Below are 6379 nucleotides of genomic sequence, written 5' to 3' on the forward strand. Positions count from 1 at the left end.
TAAATCCCTGAACAGAGAGGATGAACAGCAGAGAAAGAGATAAAGCCCTGAACAGAGAGGATGAACAGCAGAGAGAGAGACCTATAAAGCCCTGAACAGAGAGGGTGAACAGCAGAGAGAGAGATAAAGCCCTGAACAGAGAGGGTGAACAGCAGAGAGAGCTATAAAGCCCTGAACAGAGAGGGTGAACAGCAGAGAGAGAGCTATAAAGCCCTGAACAGAGAGGGTGAACAGCAGAGAGAGAGATAAAGCCCTGAACAGAGAGGGTGAACAGCAGAGAGAGCTATAAAGCCCTGAACAGAGAGGGTGAACAGCAGAGAGCTATAAAGCCCTGAACAGAGAGGATGAACAGCAGAGAGAGAGCTATAAAGCCCTGAACAGAGAGGATGAACAGCAGAGAGAGAGATAAAGCCCTGAACAGAGAGGATGAACAACAGAGAGAGAGCTATAAAGCCCTGAACAGAGAGGATGAACAGCAGAGAGAGAGCTATAAAGCCCTGAACAGAGAGGATGAACAGCAGAGAGAGAGATAAAGCCCTGAACAGAGAGGATGAACAACAGAGAGAGAGCTATAAAGCCCTGAACAGAGAGGATGAACAGCAGAGAGAGAGATAAAGCCCTGAACAGAGAGGATGAACAGCAGAGAGAGAGAGCTATAAAGCCCTGAACAGAGAGGATGAACAACAGAGAGAGCTATAAATCCCTGAACAGAGAGGATGAACAGCAGAGAGAGAGATAAAGCCCTGAACAGAGAGGATGAACAGCAGAGAGAGAGAGCTATAAAGCCCTGAACAGAGAGGGTGAACAGCAGAGAGAGAGATAAAGCCCTGAACAGAGAGGGTGAACAGCAGAGAGAGAGCTATAAAGCCCTGAACAGAGAGGGTGAACAGCAGAGAGAGAGATAAAGCCCTGAACAGAGAGGGTGAACAGCAGAGAGAGAGCTATAAAGCCCTGAACAGAGAGGATGAACAGCAGAGAGAGAGATAAAGCCCTGAACAGAGAGGGTGAACAGCAGAGAGAGAGCTATAAAGCCCTGAACAGAGAGGATGAACAGCAGAGAGAGAGATAAAGCCCTGAACAGAGAGGGTGAACAGCAGAGAGAGAGCTATAAAGCGCTGAACAGAGAGGGTGAACAGCAGAGAGAGAGATAAAGCCCTGAACAGAGAGGATGAACAGCAGAGAGAGAGAGCTATAAAGCCCTGAACAGAGAGGATGAACAGCAGAGAGAGAGCTATAAAGCCCTGAACAGAGAGGATGAACAGCAGAGAGAGAGCTATAAAGCCCTGAACAGAGAGGATGAACAGCAGAGAGAGAGCTATAAAGCCCTGAACAGAGAGGATGAACAGCAGAGAGAGAGATAAAGCCCTGAACAGAGAGGATGAACAGCAGAGAGAGAGCTATAAAGCCCTGAACAGAGAGGATGAACAGCAGAGAGAGAGATAAAGCCCTGAACAGAGAGGATGAACAGCAGAGAGAGAGAGCTATAAAGCCCTGAACAGAGAGGATGAACAACAGAGAGAGAGATAAAGCCCTGAACAGAGAGGGTGAAAGGCAGAGAGAGAGATAAAGCCCTGAACAGAGAGGATGAACAGCAGAGAGAGAGATAAAGCCCTGAACAGAGAGGATGAACAGCAGAGAGAGAGAGCTATAAAGCCCTGAACAGAGAGGATGAACAACAGAGAGAGCTATAAATCCCTGAACAGAGAGGATGAACAGCAGAGAGAGAGATAAAGCCCTGAACAGAGAGGATGAACAGCAGAGAGAGAGAGCTATAAAGCCCTGAACAGAGAGGGTGAACAGCAGAGAGAGAGATAAAGCCCTGAACAGAGAGGGTGAACAGCAGAGAGAGAGCTATAAAGCCCTGAACAGAGAGGGTGAACAGCAGAGAGAGAGATAAAGCCCTGAACAGAGAGGGTGAACAGCAGAGAGAGAGCTATAAAGCCCTGAACAGAGAGGATGAACAGCAGAGAGAGAGATAAAGCCCTGAACAGAGAGGGTGAACAGCAGAGAGAGAGCTATAAAGCCCTGAACAGAGAGGATGAACAGCAGAGAGAGAGATAAAGCCCTGAACAGAGAGGGTGAACAGCAGAGAGAGAGCTATAAAGCGCTGAACAGAGAGGGTGAACAGCAGAGAGAGAGATAAAGCCCTGAACAGAGAGGATGAACAGCAGAGAGAGCTATAAAGCCCTGAACAGAGAGGATGAACAGCAGAGAGAGAGCTATAAAGCCCTGAACAGAGAGGATGAACAGCAGAGAGAGAGCTATAAAGCCCTGAACAGAGAGGATGAACAGCAGAGAGAGAGCTATAAAGCGCTGAACAGACAGGATGAACAGCAAAGAGAGCTATAAAGCCCTGAACAGACAGGATGAACAGCAGAGAGAGAGATAAAGCCCTGAACAGAGAGGGTGAACAGCAAAGAGAGCTATAAAGCCCTGAACAGAGAGGATGAACAACAGAGAGAGAGCTATAAAGCCCTGAACAGAGAGGATGAACAGCAGAGAGAGAGATAAAGCCCTGAACAGAGAGGATGAACAGCAGAGAGAGAGAGCTATAAAGCCCTGAACAGAGATGATGAACAACAGAGAGAGCTATAAATCCCTGTACAGAGAGGATGAACAGCAGAGAGAGAGATAAAGCCCTGAACAGAGAGGATGAACAGCAGAGAGAGAGAGCTATAAAGCCCTGAACAGAGAGGGTGAACAGCAGAGAGAGAGATAAAGCCCTGAACAGAGAGGGTGAACAGCAGAGAGAGAGCTATAAAGCCCTGAACAGAGAGGGTGAACAGCAGAGAGAGAGCTATAAAGCGCTGAACAGAGAGGGTGAACAGCAGAGAGAGAGATAAAGCCCTGAACAGAGAGGATGGACAGCAGAGAGAGAGAGCTATAAAGCGCTGAACAGACAGGATGAACAGCAAAGAGAGCTATAAAGCCCTGAACAGACAGGATGAACAGCAGAGAGAGAGATAAAGCCCTGAACAGAGAGGGTGAACAGCAAAGAGAGCTATAAAGCCCTGAACAGAGAGGATGAACAACAGAGAGAGAGCTATAAAGCCCTGAACAGAGAGGATGAACAGCAGAGAGAGAGCTATAAAGCCCTGAACAGAGAGGATGAACAGCAGAGAGAGCTATAAAGCCCTGAACAGAGAGGGTGAAAGGCAGAGAGAGAGATAAAGCCCTGAACAGAGAGGGTGAACAGCAGAGAGAGAGCTATAAAGCCCTGAACAGAGAGGATGAACAGCAGAGAGAGAGATAAAGCCCTGAACAGAGAGGGTGAACAGCAGAGAGAGAGCTATAAAGCCCTGAACAGAGAGGATGAACAGCAGAGAGAGAGCTATAAAGCGCTGAACAGAGAGGATGAACAGCAGAGAGAGAGATAAAGCCCTGAACAGAGAGGATGAACAGCAGAGAGAGAGCTATAAAGCCCTGAACAGTGAGGGTGAACAACAGAGAGAGATAAAGCCCTGAACAGAGAGGGTGAACAGCAGAGAAAGAGCTATAAAGCCCTGAACAGAGAGGGTGAACAGCAGAGAGAGAGCTATAAAGCCCTGAACAGAGAGGATGAACAGCAGAGAGAGAGATAAAGCCCTGAACAGAGAGGGTGAACAGCAGAGAAAGAGCTATAAAGCCCTGAACAGAGAGGGTGAACAGCAGAGAGCTATAAAGCCCTGAACAGTGGGGGGATAATGTAGTATGACTTCACTCCCAGTCACAGTAACAGCCAGTCTCACAAAGGGACATTGATTTGAGATGTAACCAATGAAAGGACTCCGCTCAGCATGGTCCAACAGTAGCCTACACTGTGACAATCTCAGAAGTTGCAACTGTTTGGGTGCGTCCCAAATGGAACAATATTCCCTATATAGGGCACTACTTTAGACCAGAGCCCTATATAGTGGCACTACTGTAGACCAGAGCCCTATATAGGGCACTACTTTAGACCAGAGCCCTCACCACCCGACTAAAAGGAGAGGCACGACTCACCACCCGACTAAAAGGAGAGGCACGACTCACCACCCGACTAAAAGGAGAGGCACGACTCACCACCCGACTAAAAGGAGAGGCACGACTCACCACCCGACTAAAAGGAGAGGCACGACTCACCACCCGACTAAAAGGAGAGGCACGACTCACTACCCGGCTAAAAGGAGAGGCACGACTCACTACCCGGCTAAAAGGAGAGGCGCGACTCACTACCCGGCTAAAAGGAGAGGCGCGACCCACTACCCGGCTAAAAGGAGAGGCGCGACACACTACCCGACAAAGGAGAGGCACGACTCACTACCTGACTAAAAGGAGAGGCACGACTCACCACCTGACTAAAAGGAGAGGCACGACTCACTACCTGACTAAAAGGAGAGGCACGACTCACTACCTGACTAAAAGGAGAGGCACAACTCACTACCCGACTAAAAGGAGAGGCACGACCCACTACCTGACTAAAAGGAGAGGCACGACTCACTACCTGACTAAAAGGAGAGGCACGACTCACTACCTGACTAAAAGGAGAGGCACAACTCACTACCTGACTAAAAGGAGAGGCACGACCCACTACCTGACTAAAAGGAGAGGCACAACTCACTACCTGACTAAAAGGAATCCACGGATTACGGTACATACTTTTGCGCGCAACGTCCTCTTGTCGTACCTGCTATCTAGTGGCCAAAGTCTAAATTGCACCTGGGCTGGAATAATACATTATGGCCTTTCTCTTGCATTTCAAAGATGATGGTACAAAAAAATTGAAATAAAACTCATGTTTTTTTTCTTTGTATTATCTTTTACCAGATCTATTGTGTTATATTCTACTACATTAATTACACATTTACACAAACGTCAAAGTGTTTCCTTTCAAACGGTATCAAGAATATGCATATCCTTGCTTCAGGTCCTGAGCTACAGGTAGTTAGATTTGTGTATGTAATTTTAGGCGAAAATTGGGGAAAAAAAGGGCAGATGCTTGGTTAATGTACATGACATTATGTGATGACTGTATAGTGTTTAATGTATAGGCGCAGCTGTCCAACATCATTGGATGTGGATGAGAGGAGGAGGACAAGGAGGAGGAGGACGAGAAGGGGGACAAGGAGGAGGAGGACGAGAAGGGGGACAAGGAGGAGGAAGAGGATGACAAGGAGGACATACCACATTAACCCGGAGCTATCTGCCTCCTGGCTGTTCTAAGACAAGTGGTAAAGAGAACAGTTCAGGCTGCGTAGTGTGCTGTAGTGAAGAGAAGACGCTTCTCCATAGTAAGAACGAGTCATACAATTACAGGACAACAGCAAACAAGTGTACTGTATCCTACACATGCGAGACAACAGCCAAATGCGGAGGAAAAGCTAAATAAAAATGTTGAAATCAATGAAAACCTATCAACAAAGATATTTTCTCTGTAATAGTTAGGAAGATTTGATATATATTTTCCAGTTGTTCAATGCGGAAATGCAATCATTTAGCCCAGTCTGTATGAAAGTTAAGTCATGTGTGCAAAAATACAACATTGTTTACATAAATCGTCAGTCCACTGCACTCGTGTCTATAAATGAAACGTTGTAAAGTTTCATAAAATAACGTACCCACAATAACACCACGAACACCTATTCTATTTAAAACGTTGTAAACGTAGTTGTTTTTCGAGCGCCTTACCTTGTTGACAATGAACTTTCCTTACAATTGTTTAAAAATCCAAAGCAGTATGTCTCTCGCAAAACATCACGCTGACTACAGTCCCCCAACAGAATCCTACACATTTACCGTAAAGGTATGACAACAGGATTTCGCGCGCAAAGGTATGTACCGTAATCCGTGGACTACGCAACGCATTCGAATAATGATTGATTGACAGTTTGAATTAATGCCATATTTCATGAATCCATGTAGTCCATTTTAGTTTTTAATCTGAATATATACAGTTATAATGCAGAAATGATAGTACAGATATATGCAATATATAGAGCTTACTTTACACAAAAATATATTTATAACCTTGCTAGGATTAACATAACCAATATTATAGCTCATTTTTTCAGTTTGCTGCTGCTAGCGACTGGAACGAGCTGCAACAAACACTCAAACTGGACAGTTTTATCTCCATCTCTTCATTCAACGACTCCAATCATGGACACTCTTAATGACAGTTGTGGCTGCCTCGCGTGATGTATTGTTGTCTCTACCTTCTTGCCCTTTGTGCTGTTGTCTGTGACCAATAATGTTTGTACCATGTTTTGTGCTGCTACCATGTTGTATTACTACCATGTTGTTGTCATGTTGTGTTGCTACCATGCTGTGTTGTCATGTGTTGCTGCCTTGCTATGTTGTTATCTTAGCTCTCTCTCTTTATGTAGTGTTGTGTTGTCTCTCTTGTTGTAATGTGTGTTTT

At 45.9% G+C, this 6379-nt stretch overlaps 1 protein-coding gene across 1 annotated transcript in view; it reads right to left on the reverse strand.

The window, feature by feature from the left end:
• The window catches only part of LOC139575473 (tumor protein p53-inducible protein 11-like), an 80791-nt gene extending 75011 nt beyond the window's left edge, over positions 1–5780 (reverse strand). Inside the window, exon 1 of the mRNA XM_071400470.1 lies at positions 5647–5780. The gene's annotated coding sequence lies outside the window, so the exon portion shown is untranslated. The remainder of the gene's footprint in view (positions 1–5646) is intronic.
• Positions 5781–6379: the final 599 nt, after the last annotated feature.

This window comes from Salvelinus alpinus, chromosome 5, assembly GCF_045679555.1.
Source record: "Salvelinus alpinus chromosome 5, SLU_Salpinus.1, whole genome shotgun sequence".
Lineage (NCBI taxonomy): Eukaryota > Metazoa > Chordata > Actinopteri > Salmoniformes > Salmonidae > Salvelinus > Salvelinus alpinus.